This window comes from Hevea brasiliensis, unplaced genomic scaffold (genome assembly GCF_030052815.1).
Source record: "Hevea brasiliensis isolate MT/VB/25A 57/8 unplaced genomic scaffold, ASM3005281v1 Scaf62, whole genome shotgun sequence".
In the NCBI taxonomy this organism is placed as follows: domain Eukaryota; kingdom Viridiplantae; phylum Streptophyta; class Magnoliopsida; order Malpighiales; family Euphorbiaceae; genus Hevea; species Hevea brasiliensis.
In genome coordinates, this window is record NW_026615162.1 from 88,467 (window position 1) to 102,897 (window position 14,431).

The 14,431-nt window shown below is 33.7% G+C and overlaps 1 pseudogene; it reads right to left on the bottom strand.

Moving 5' to 3' along the window:
• Window positions 1–4,769: 4,769 nt before the first annotated feature.
• On the bottom strand, window positions 4,770–9,203 carry LOC131177604 (interactor of constitutive active ROPs 1-like; annotated as a pseudogene).
• Between the last annotated feature and the right edge of the window lie 5,228 nt (window positions 9,204–14,431).

Consider the following 14,431-nt stretch of genomic DNA (forward strand, 5'->3'; position numbering starts at 1 on the left):
CGAAACAAAATCCTATACTCCGCATGTGACTCATAGTAGACTCTTCCCAACACTTAGATGATTTTTCCCTATGAATCTGGAGCCTAAGCTCTGATACCACATTTGTCACGACCCAACCTATGGGCCGGACTCACTAGGACCTGGGCCAGCCTAAAGCCCCGAGGCGTAGTAAGCCTTAACTATTCATTAACCCAACTCTAAGGCCCATTTGGGCCCAATATCAAGAAAACAAACGGACAGAGTCCGGCCATAAAATGGACTTTCCAACGGGGAGTTTTCGACTCACCCGAATTGTAAACACAATAAACAATCCATTGGGGAGCTCAGCTCACCCTCCACATACTCATCAACATAATAATAAATGGGAGCTCAGCTCCCTCATCCAATCCATCAAACAGACTTAAAATATTAAGTTTACGGTCCAACATGAATATAATATTACAGACCAATTTCAAATAATTCGCTAACACATGCGGAAATTCTAGGAGTAATTAAAATTACACAATATTGATAAACAACTCCTGCGAGGTAAAAAGGCAGTTAACCTGCAACAAAATATCCTCCCGTGGCTGTAAAAATTTTTGAACGAGTGAGCGTTCGACTCGAAGAGTAAAATATCAATCTTAACTATAATCTCTATAACTATCTGAAACTAATGCAACCTGTAGAGTGAAATGCAACATACACAACATTTTCACATCATAACATCAAAAAGGTAATTTGGAGCACTCACACACCCTGTAGTATCAATCATAACATATGGGAGCTGATCCCTATCTGACTCTCTTAAATCCAACTGGTGCGGCCGAATTACTCAAGCTCGGACTTCCACTTAATAACCAAATCGAGGGTCCCAGCGAATTACTCAAGCCGTGACTACCCCTCGAAGGATCGGGTCCCAGCGAATTACTCAAGCCGTGACTACCCCGTCCTATCCATAGTCCACACCACATCACACGCACGCCAACGCACGCACACTGCTCCAAATTACCACAACAACATCCATGGCACATCAACAGTTATGAATGCAACATAAATCGTGCCTAGAGTTTAACTACATAAATATATGCATATAAGTGATGCATGGGCATGCTTGAACATATAATAATATCGAAATTACAATTAAAATTAATATTCTACTCACAGACTTGACGACAATCACTGTGGCGGCTGAGCGGAGGAAGAAGGCTGTCCCGGCTCACCTGACAATTATATTACAATTATTTAATACAATCTGACTCAATACAAACAAAGAAAAAGACCAATACGTCCTAAGTCGTGCCGAAAATCCGGCAGAGTCTCCCCTATACCTAGGACCTACCCAACCTGCAAAAGGGTTCAAAACACACTTCTATACTCAAAATCCATATATCCACAACTCAATCACATCACACAGCCCCTCCTGGGCCCATCAAATCAATCATTCATCACAATATGTAAAATTTCAATTTAGTCCTTATAATTGATCATTTTTGCAAAAACTGCTCAAATAAGCTCTAAAAATTATAAAACTCTGCCCCGCGGTCCTTAGAAATATTACTAAGCTATTGCAAAAAGAATCGTAATTTTCTAAGCTACCACGAATATTTTATGAATTTTTAATCCTATTTAAGCACTAGAAAATTACGAAAAAGCAAGGCTCGGGTTTACCTTTGCCGATTCCGACTTCGGGAACGCGCTCGGGATGCCTGACAATGGTGGGGTAGCCAAAACCTCGATCCAATTCAGAGACTTTTCCGGTAGCTGGTCTGTCTGGCCGGAAATTCACAGATCCGGACAACTGTCGAATTTCCGCGAATTGAGGATACCTACACGAAGCCCAATAATAATATATAAAAAATCAGGGGTGTTACAATTTTCTTCATTCATAAATATTAAATATTTAATTTTACTTAAAAAATATAGATTTTTTTTCTGCTCACATCAATCCGTTGATTACTTTCTTAAAAGTTTTGATGCAACATAGAATCTATGAAAAAGTTACAAAATATTTTGTATGTTTTCCATTCTACATTCCCTAAAAACGATAAAAAATGCTACACCACGCAACAAATGCCACTAAACTCAAGCCTTAAATTAACAAAACTCAATATACAAAATATATTATGGAATCTATTTATTAAATATATAAATTTTATATACTTATATTTTAAAATTATGTTAGATCGAATTTAGATAAAAAATTTCTAAATTAAGATACCTATTAGCAAAAATTAAATCAACATGCTCTAATTGACACATTCTTCAATCAAAGCCCGAGCAATTTCAAACAGATTGTAAGATACATATGATAGTGGGATTATGTATTTTATATATTTTCAAATAATCTTATTAAAATCAACTTATCATTTAATGAGTTTTATTTCAAAGGTAATGAAGTTATCTTTAAAATTAAAAAGTTTCAAATTTAAATTTTAGTTAAAATTAAATATATTAAAAAAAAATAAAGTGTCAAATTGTATTTAATTAATGAATAGATATAATTTACATATAATAAATGTAAACTAGAATTTTCATATCCAACAATTCTAGGTTATATATATATATATATATATATATATATAGAGAGAGAGAGAGAGAGAGAGAGAGAGAGAGAGAGAGAGAGAGAGAGAGAGAGAGAGAGAGAGAGAGAGAGCTCAAAACAAATTATAAAGAACAATTCCTAGTATAAGAATAGCCATTACTATTATGCACAAACATATAAATAGTGATGATCGAGGATGATTCACTAAATGACGATGGAAAACCAGTAGAGAATGAAGCTATAGTTTATGAATATTTATCCAATTTGAACTTCTTCTTCCTCTAATTCTTAAAAGTATTGTTTGATGAGCCACAAAACTACACATCTTACATCTTCACAAAAAGAAAAATTTAATTTTTTAACATATTTAAATAAAATTTATTTAATATCGTCCGCAAAATAAATTAAATTTTACTTTTTAAATAATTAATTTAAAAATCCAAATTTATAAGAGACAAATTAATCCATTTCTCGTGTTGTTTTCTTTCTCAATGTTCATTTTTCCTTTTGGGTTTCACAAGAACAAAATCTCCTTTGATATTGCCTAAATTTGATTTGATTTAATTGAGTTACCACTGTTATGGGATTTCTTTTTTTCTATTTTGATTTTGAGAGTTTGATTTTAATGTGATTTTGGGTGGAAAAGAGAGAAACTGATAATTTATCGGCTTATAGAAAAATAATTACCTTAATTATTTTATTTATACGTAAGTGTAGTTATATTAAGGAAACATTATTATTAAATTTTTATATTTTAATGAAATTAATTATTTAATTTTTATATTTTAAAAATTATATTAATTAATTTATATATTTTATTTTCATTAAATTATTTAATTTCATTGTCAAATTTTTTGTTATTTGTACTATTTAAACTATTATTTAATTCTTCTATTTTAAGGAAACTAATTAGTTGATTTTTTTGTAAAACACACAACTATTTAGTTTTTTTTTATTTTAGTGAAACTAATTAATTGTTCTATATATTTTAATAAATATATTCTTGAATAAAAATAGAAATTTTACTATATGGAAAGTAAATCTGAATTCACATTTTTTTTAAAATTCTATTTCTTTGGACAACATTTTTATATTTTTTTTACTAAGAAATAATTTTCTTTTATTATTTAGAATTTAAAGAAATTGATTACGTTTTTGTAAAAATAATTTGTACAATTTCTATCCACATATGAAAATAAAGAGAAAATGAGGGGAAAAAAGTGTGTATGTAGAGACAAAAAAATGATGAAGAGAAAAATAAGAAAGGATAAGAAAGAAATAAAAAAAAATATGATTAGGATAGTTTAGGTATAAAAAATAATTATAGAACTAAATAGTTAACTGAATCAGATTACAGAGACTAACTAATATGTTTTTTAAAAATATACAAAATAACTAATTAGATTCACTAAAATATAAGAACTAAATAGTAATTTATTAATACTAACAAACAAAAAAACAGACGAAAAGATTAAACAGTTTAATGGAAGCAAAAGACATGGATTAAACAGTATATTTTTCAAAATTTTACATTTTTATCCACAAAGTTTATTTAATAAGAATAGGTTTCTTTTTATTTAAAGTTTTTCTATTTAAGTTGCACTCCATTGCTTAAATTTTAAATTTAAATTACGTTTTTAATTGGCTAAAATTTCTAGTAAATATTAAACATTCAATAATTTTATGTATCTTTGCTCAAAAAAGCCACTATCAAAGCTAATAAATCTACTGTAAAGACAAAAGCTTTGAACTCTCCAATAGAAGAACAAATCTTCTCATACGCCTGCACTCCATTTGTTTGAAAAACTTGGAAAAGAAAAATGCTTTGTAGCCTATTACTCAACTAACATATATACATCCGAATCAATATAATTCACCGGATTGCCACCCTAAGTAGTGTTTCAATTAAGCTTACCCTACGCATTTTGTACTTAAGAAAGATTTTTTTTTTTCATAATTATTTTTCTTAATTGACTGAAAGATTAAAACGTTTGAATCAAACATTAAGGATCCTTTAATTTGATTTTAAGAACAAAGGACTAAAGTACAAAAGTGTGTGCTGTTTATACACTTATGGAGTTTACACTAATTTACCCTATATTGGACTTATTCAATCAGAATGCAAGAAGCTTGATCTGAAATCAATCCAACTTATCATTCAACCCCTTTTTCTTCCCTTACTGATTTCCCAATTTAAAATCAGATTTTAATTTTGTTTCCCACCTAATTTCCAATTCCTCACCCATAAATCAAAGTAGAATATATATTAAGATCATCCCTGAAAAGGTTTCATGATGAATTTAACATGAGCTTACATACATTACATAAACAGTGCAAAATACTTGAATATGCCTACATAACATAGATACCAACAAGAGGTTGTATCATATCTTCATTTCTGGCTCTTCTTCTTCCACAAGTCTCCAAACATTTTAATGCCAGAGGCCTTCTTTTTTCCACTTCCAAAACCATCATCATAGTCATCAGACATTCCTGGTGATCCCACAAAACTAGTGTACCCACCACCACCTGGTGTTACGAATACACCACCAAAGTGCTTATCCATGGAGCCACACCTCTCGGTAATCCTACCGTTCATCTCCACTGCCCCAGCGAGTACTGCTGCTGCTGCATCTGCTGCTTTTCTCCATTGCTCTGTCTGCACCCTCATTTTCCTTATTTCAGCTTCCAAGGCTTCCTTGGCTCCTTCTGCAGATTCAGCTTATCCTTTAAATGAGCTGCACTTGCTTGGCTTTTTTCCAGCTCTTCTCCCAGTTGGCTTAACCTTGTGGACATCTTGTCTTCCTTAGCTTTAGCAGATGAAATGTTTGAGGTTGCTTCATTCAGTAGATTCTTCAAATTCTCATTCTCTTTTCCGAACGCCTCCAATTCATTTTCTTTCTTTTCTAACTTGGCTTTTAGCATGTTTATCTCATCATCCTTTAAAGTCAAGTCATGGAATGATGGCTTTTCTGGCTCTGAAATTGCTAGTGGTTCAGTTGTCATTTTAGTTGTCCAGTTTCCTTTTTCTACCTGATCAATCAGGTGGCCAGGTTCAGCCTTGGCCTCCACAGCCTCTTTTTCTACTGGAACTTCAAAAACATCAGTTTCCTGCTGGTTTTCATCAGATACTTTGTCCACAATGTTGTTCTCTGCCTTTTCAAGATCCTGAATTTCAGTTGGAGGATGCTTTTCTTGAATTTCCTCAGGCTCCAGAATAGCTGGTTTCTTTGTATTCTTCTCCAATTCTTGTTGAGCTTCTTGCTTTGCAGCTTCAGCAGAAGCCAACTGTCCTTTCAAAATCTTCAGCTCTTCCTGTGCTTGGCCAAGTTGAGATTCTAAATCTGCAATATGGGTGCCTAGTTTCTTTTGGTTCAGTGAGTCAGGATGCGAACCTCGAGGGGAGCGACGGTCTCCCAGCTTGGGACTTCGCTCAGTAATTAGTCGATTATGCTGTGGATCTGACTCAGAGCTGGATGTCCTAAGTGGATGTGGACCTCGAGGCGACTGCCTTTGAGGCATTTCTGAACCCCTGTTCATCACAAAATCACAAGATGGTAGACATTAAATTGTGCAAACAAAAGAAATGCATGACTTACTTCCAGTCACATAATCACACAACATTTCTCATAATTTGACACATACAGATCTTCTGTAAATTAATGGATTCCAGATTAAATAATAAATAGAGAGCAGAATGAGCCTGTAAGTGATGAATGATGAAACAAATATCTTAATCTTTGTGAAACCCCCATTAAAGCATGCACGTGCATGCCATAAAATCAGGCAGCCGCATCTAACTTTGTTGCATAGACAAGTATCTCATGTCTGATTTCATTTCATGCTCAACACAAGTGCAAGAGAATAACAAAACAGCATGCACAAATAAAACAAGGCATAATCCAACTCTTGCGCACAGTAAATGCTGCAGAATTAGGCATAACCTTCACCAATCAGGAAGTCCATATACGCATCTTTAATACCAGTAGTCAACATGCTTATATATTTGCTAAACTTTGCACTAGGAGAAATACAAATGAAAAAAAATCAAAAGACAACACAATTCACAAGTATACGAGAACTACATATTGGTGACAAATTGGGTTTACTTACCTTGATCTTGGCATTTGATCAGCTTAAGGAATATTAGTTGAAGAACTGCAAGGAATGTATAGAGAATTGTTCTCTGAAGAATCTAATAGATAAACGAAAGGGAAAATAATGCAAAAAGATAAAGGGAAGAAAAAAAAAAGAGTTAGGGTGAAGCTCATAAATAAAATATCAATATAATGAAATTGTAAAAAAAAAAAAATGAAAGATAAAATCCATAATTAATTCTTTGATATCCCAGCCTAGTGTTCTTGTCTGCAATACCAATGCCAAGCACTTGGTAGAGAACATCAAGTAACTTTGGCTTCTAGTTACATGTAAAAGCTAAAGCATATGTTTCAACTTATGAAATCAAATAGAACATTACTTGCTCTTCATTGAAGTTAGATAGTGAGAGACAGAGAAGGTAAAGCAAAAGAAGCCAACTTTTGTAAGATTTGCAATCCATGTTTGCAGTTTGATGAAAAATAAAATGAAGAAAACAGGAATTCCATGCATATCCTACAATATTCATTTGGCATGGATCTGTCATGTGTTCAATTCATACAAAAACAGAACCATCACATTCAAAATCTGACATAACAAGTTGAGAAATATAAAGCTAGGAAACAATTAATAAAGGGAAATTTACAATTTGGTCTCAGAGTTTTGAACTATATTACACTTTAATCCCTAGATTTTGAAAAATTAATTATTTAGTCCCTAGATTTCGCACTATATCATGCTTTAGTCTATATAATTTTAATATATTGAAAAATTTAGTTCTTCTGTCAATAGATGAAATTGTTGTAAATATTAAAATTACTGAAATTAAATTGTTTTATATATTAAAATTAAATGGACTAAATAATTCAGTTATCAAAATTCTGAGACTAAAGTGTAATGTAGTGCAAAATCCAGGGACTAAATAATTAATTTCCTAGATTTCAGGACTAAAGTGTAATATAAGGCAAAACCCAAAGACCAAATTATAAATTTCCCATTAATAAATTGTGTACCATGTTTTGTGAAAACATGCATATCGCCAAGATTATGGCTTTTACAGAAGGATTATGAAAACCTACACACACACACACTCTAAAAGGCAAACTTTTGCAAAACCTTGTCATTTTAAAATTGCTCATTTTCATGGATTTAGATAGCATTCCAAGCGATTGAAGATTACCCAAACAATATATATTTAAAACAGCAATCAAACTAGATTTGCATTACATTTCCCAAATGCCTCCAGAGCTTTCTAATCTATAAATATGAAAACTTTGTCAAATGTGAAGTAGTAAAAACAAAATTGCCATGATTTCAACCCCCCACCTCCAAAGATTTGCACATCTTTTTTCCTGGTGCATGCAATGTTGATGCATGTCACTAATGAGCTACATGCAAATGCAACCCTTCAGAGATGTGGAATTGACAGTCCCATCTGTCATCCATATGGGTTCATTCTGGCCAACTACATGACCACTTCAGACAACTATTAACTCACCTTCCAACTTTCAGACCCTACCATTGGAGCAGATGTTTACTGTCAACTCTACTCAATAATTGTACATAAAACACCAACTCATATCATTGATTTTTAACTCATATCAGTCCCTCTAAACTCAGTTAAAAATTAAAAAAAAAAAAAATTCAAAACATGCATCATTGTGCCCCTTTAAGTTTCAGAGGCTAAAGACACTTGATCTTAAATTTCAAAGAGATGTTGCAAGGGCACTTGTGTCATTTCAATCAAGCTTTTACTGACAAGTGAAGAGCTGTCGTAGAAGAGCAGACGTGAAAAAGTGACAGTGGAATGTTTTTAAACACCAGTAAAATGAGCATACCACGCACGAGCCACCACGCGCTTGCTCGTGTGGGAAAAGAGAACTCTGTTTTCAAAATGTAAAATAATAGAAGACGAAAGAAAATAGATAGATCTGAAATGTTAAATGTTCAGACCAAATTTCCGTCTAACAAATGCAAAACAAAGAAAGACTAAAAGAATGCGTTTGGCTGCGGAGAAAGAATCAAAAGAGGGGGGAAACTTGGACTAAAGCTGGAAATTTTACAACAGTTGCTAGATTCAGAATGAAGAGAGTCATGAGATTCCAAGTGTTCACTTCTTTCTTTCTTTCACGTCTCTTTTCTAAACAGTCAAACACATGGCAATGCTAAAGAAGAAGATGATGACGATGAAAAGCAAGAAACTTTTATTTCTTCATTAAGAAGAAGATTAAAAGAAGAAAAAAAAGGAGAAACTCACCTGGGTATCTAGCTAATTGCACAACTAATAGATAGTTGATGAAGAGTTAGGCTGTAGCGCAGATTGTGAGAGAGAAAATCTCCGTTAGAGAAGATTATTCCATGAGATACCCATTTGTAAGTGTGTTTGACACAAAATAAAAGCTTGTTGAAAGACAATAAAAGCACAAAGCTTGAGAGAAAGTGTCAGAAGATTTGAATTAAAGCAGGCAAGAGAGTGTGCAGAAGAAAATAAAAAAGTGTACAAGGAGGAAGAAGATGACAAAAGGGTAATTTTAGCTAGAGGACCAACAACCCTATTTATGCATAAGATACTGTTTCAATCTGGGAAATCAAACCATTATATTTATTTTTCGTTTTTTAACTTTTTTTTTTATCTGCTTTAAAAAATTCAAACGTTTGTTTTCCAACTATTAAAATTGGGTGCCTGATTTTCGATATTCGGTTGTTGGATTTGGAATATTATATACACACTCCATCTCTCAAAAAAATGTAAAAAGTGAATCTTTTGTAATTATGAGCAACAACATGTGTGTGTATATATATATATATATATATATATATATATATATATATAATAATCTCTTATGTACAATAAATCATATTTAATATTAAATGAAATAATTATAACAGACACGCAAATCATTTAAGGTACACATAAATTACATAATTATATAATATAAAATAAAGAATAATAATATTACAGAATTTAACGTGGATCAACTGTAAGGTTTACGTTTAAGAGTAAGACATGAGAAAAAGTTTCATTATGATAAAAATAGCAAGATACAATCACTCAGAACTTTTAAACCCTAACTCTAGAGTGTTTCTCGAATATCTCATAGCTCTATTGTATATGATAAAATATTATAATATTTATACTAGTTCATACCGCGGGGGCGTTGCCCTCGCACCTCTTATCTACCCGTGCCCTCTGCTACCACCACAGATCTCACTTTTTATCCCAATCGGGTCGCAACGAAAAGTTTTTGGATCGGGTCATAATTTGGATCCATGAAAACATATCCAAATTTTAAGCCATAAAAAATAATAATTCTTCCCCTTACCTTAAATTCTCTCCATCATTAACAAAATAACCACAAATACTCTGTCTTGCTATATGCCCTTGTAAGGGCACTAGTAAGCACTATAAACACTTAAGTCTAAGCAGTGCCTAAACTTGCTGACTAGGACTCCTTTGATCATCATATCTACTGGATTATCGTGTGCAAAAATTTTATGCACAACTACAATCCCCTGAGATACAATGTCCCAAATGAAGTGATATCTAACATCAATGTACTTAGTTCACTCATAGTACATCTGATTCTTTGTGAGATGTATTGCACTCTGACTATCACAAAACATTATTAGCTTATTTTGTATCAACCCAAGATCACCCACCAAACTTTATAACCATAAAGCTTCCTTTACTACCTCTGCTAAAGCCATATATTCAACCTTTATGATAGACAAAGCAATTATAGCTTACAATATTGCCTTTTAGCTACCAGCACTTCTAGAGAGAGTAAACAAATAACCTGTCAAAGATCTGCTCTTATCAAAATCCCCTGCAAAATTTGAATCTACATATCCAACAACTAAATGACTCATCTTGGCCTTATCAAATGTTAGACCAACATCTATAGTACCCTTCAAATACCTTAAAATCCATTTCACTACCTGCCAATGCTCTTTTCCAAGACACGCCATGTATCTACTCACAACACTAACTGCATGTGAAATGTCAGGTTAGGTGCAAACCATAGCATACATGATGCTACCAACAGCACTGGAATAAGGAACATTGGACATATGCTCCATCTCCTCATCTGTTTTTGGTGACATGTCTGCAGAGAACTTGAAATGGGCAGCAAGTGGAATAGTCACAGGCTTAGTATTATTCATGTTGAAACACCTAAGCACTTTCTCAATATAGGCCTTCTGAGATAAGAAAAGCTTCCCAACACTTCTATCCCTGGTAATTTCCATTCCCAATATCTTCTTTGTAGTACCCAAATCCTTCATCTCAAACTCATCACTCAACTGCTTTTTCAGAATTTTAATTTATGACATGCTTTTAGCATCAATAAGTATGTCATCCACATACAATAGTAAATAAATAAAGGAATCATTTGAAAGCTTCTTATGATACACACAACTATCATATGAACTACGAATAAAGTCATTACGAACCATGAATGTATCAAATCTTTTGTACCACTATCTAGGAGACTGTTTCAGACCATATAAAGACTTCTTGAGCAAGCAAACATGGTTTTTCATAACTAGAATGACAAATCCCACAGGTTGACTCATATAAATTTTCTCTTTCAGTCCACCATGCAAAAATATTGTCTTCACATCTAGTTGCTCAAGCTTTAGATCATGAAGAGCAACCATAGCAAAGAAGACACTGATAGAATTGTGCTTCATAACTGGAGAAAACACTTCATTAAAGTCAATTCTCTTCCTCTGAGTAAAGCCTTTTGCTATCAACTGTGCCTTGTATCGAGGTGTTTCAACCCCTAGAGTGAATTCCTTTTTCTAGAACACCCATTTGCAGTCTATCAATGTTGCAAGCTCCCAAGTCTGATTCTTGTGAAGAGATTCAATTTCTTCACCTATAGCACTGACCCACTGATCTGCATCTAAACAAGAAATAACTTCTCTACAATTGCTGGGTTTATACACATCAACTGTCTTAACAACTAATAAGGCAAACGTAACTAGATTTGCATATGCATATCTCTATAGGGGTCTAATCTGTCTTCTCTTTCTACCAGTTGCAATACTATATGGTTCCTATTACTTTTGCTCAGGTGCATTCTCTTGTTGATCAGGAACTTGCACCTCATCCTCTGAATCACTGGACTAAACTGCTGAAGTATCAATGTCAAGCTCCACTTGTTCTCTTATACCATGATCTGATTCTGCTATTGACTTCTCCCTCTGACTATCCAATGAAGCAAACTCATTAAATGTCACATCCCTGCTGATAATTAATCCTAGAGACTTTGAATCATTGCACCACAACCTGTAGCCTTTTACTCCAGATGCATACCCTAGAAATATGCATTTTCTTGCCCTCGGATCATGCTTACCATCCCTCACATAAGCACAAGCAAGGCAACCAAACACTCTCAGCTGAGAGTAATCAGTAGGTGAACCGGACCAGATCTCAAAAGGAGTTTTACACTCAATAGCTGTAGATGGAGAGTTATTAACTAAGAAACAAGCTGTATTAATTGCTTGACCTAAAAATCTTTTTCCAATCCTAAATGTGAGATCATGCTTCATTCTTTGTCACAAAGCATTCTATTCATACGTTCTGCAATACCATTCTGTTGTAGTATCCTTGCACAAGTGTAGTGTCTCACTATACCTTCATTATCGCAGAATGCATCGAACTCATGATTGCAAAATTCCAACCTATTATTAGTTCCAAGACGCTTGACCTTCTTTTCTGTTTGCTTCTCAATCATCGTCTTTCACTTTACAAAGATTGAAATGCCTCATCTTTTATTTTCAGAAAATACACCCACAATATCCGAGAGTAATCGTCAATCAAAATCATGAAGTACCTGGCACCACTTTTGGAAGGGATTTTGTTAGGACCCCATAGATCTAATTAGATATAATCCACTGTTCCTTTGGTCTTGTGCACTGTTTTTTTTATCAAACTTCTCTTTGCCAAACACACATTTTTCACAAAAGTCCATAGATTTTGTTTTCTTCCCATCCAATAAATCCCACTTGCTCAATAGAGATAACTCTCTTTCAGTCATATGACCAAGACGGATGCCACAATTGAGTCTAATTTCGATTATTGCTTTCGGATGCTCTTGCAACTTCCCCAAACTATACTACCTTGAAGAAAATATAATCCTAAAATCAAACTGCTCTTTATTAGTACCATAGAGCCCTTGCATACTTTAAGAACTTCATTCTTTGTATGGTACCTGAATCCGTGAAAGTTAAGTTTCCTAAGAGAAATCAGGTTCCTCTTCAGTCCTGAAACATGCCAACACTCTATAGTTCTGACAGCACCATCAAACAGCCTCAATCTGATATTACCAATTTCTTTCACAGATAATGCACAATCATTGCTCAGAAACACCTTACCACTCATCTGTTTATAAATGGCAAACTAGTTTCTATGTGAACACATGTTATAAGTAGCAGCAGTATAAAAAATCCAGGAATTCTATCCATAATTTGAACTCACGGATAAAATTTCTCCAACACTGTCATCAGCATCAATATCGATAAACTATCAACCACATTCATAGAACTTTCTGATTACTTTCCCTTTTTATTTTTTAACTTGGGACAGTCTCTCTTATAGTGACCTTGCTCTCTGCACTCAAAACAGTTAGCCTTTTTCATTCTTCACTTAGATCTGGCCTTAGATTTTTTCATGCTAGAAGAATCCTCCCTTAAATGTGTTCTTCCCCTACTCACTAAACCTTTCCCTTCAAATCTTTCTCTATTATCTAAAAATTCTTTTTAAACTCCTTCAAATTTAGAGAATTACTAACATCGTCTAGTGAAATACTGTCTTTTCTATACAACAGAGTATCAACAAAAGTCTTATTGGGGGGTGGCAAAGAACATAACACAATAAAATAAGGGCCTAACCCTCACTATCAATATCAATATCAATGTTCTTTGGGTCCATAATGATTGAATTAAATTCATCCATATGTTATTTAATAGGCGTACCTTCGCTCATTCTTAGATTGTAAAGCCTTTTCTTCAGATACAGGTGGATGGTCAGCGATTTTATAGAGTACAACTCCTCCAATTTCTTCCATGCCGCAGACGTTAAGCTTTCACCAGCAATCTTGCATAGGATTAGTTATGCTCATGAAAATCACACTTAAGGCTCTCTCCTTCAGATCAACCTTCTCCACCTCTTTCATACCTTCTGGAAAGTTATCCTCAATTGCCTTCCATAGACCTTGTAGGATCAAGGAAGATTTGATTTTAATCTTCCACAGACTAAAACAAGATCTACCATCAAACTTCTCTGTCTCATACTTCATTGAAGATGACGCCATCTGTAAACTCTAGGTTTTGCACACAAAGCTTTGATACCAAATTGTTATAATAGGCACACAAATCTAAGACACATACACATATCGAACAATCACACAGTATAGAAAACAGAAGAAGAATAACACAAGATTTAATGTGGTTCAACTATAAGGTCTACATCCATGGCAAGACAAGAGAAAAATTTTCACTATGATGAAAAGAGCAAGATACAATCACTCAGAACTCTCAAATCCTAACCTCAGTGTGTTTCCTGAATATCTCATAATTTTACTATAAATGGCAGAAGATTACAATATTTATACTGGTCCATACGGTGGAGGCATTACCCCCGCACCCTTTATCGGCCCATGCCCTCCGCTACCACTACAAATCTCACTTTTTATCCTAATTGGGTCGCAGCGAGAAACTTTCGGGTCGGATTATAATTCGAATTCACGAAAACATATCCACATTTCAAGTCACAAAAAATAATAGAAATATATTTCAAAACTTAAA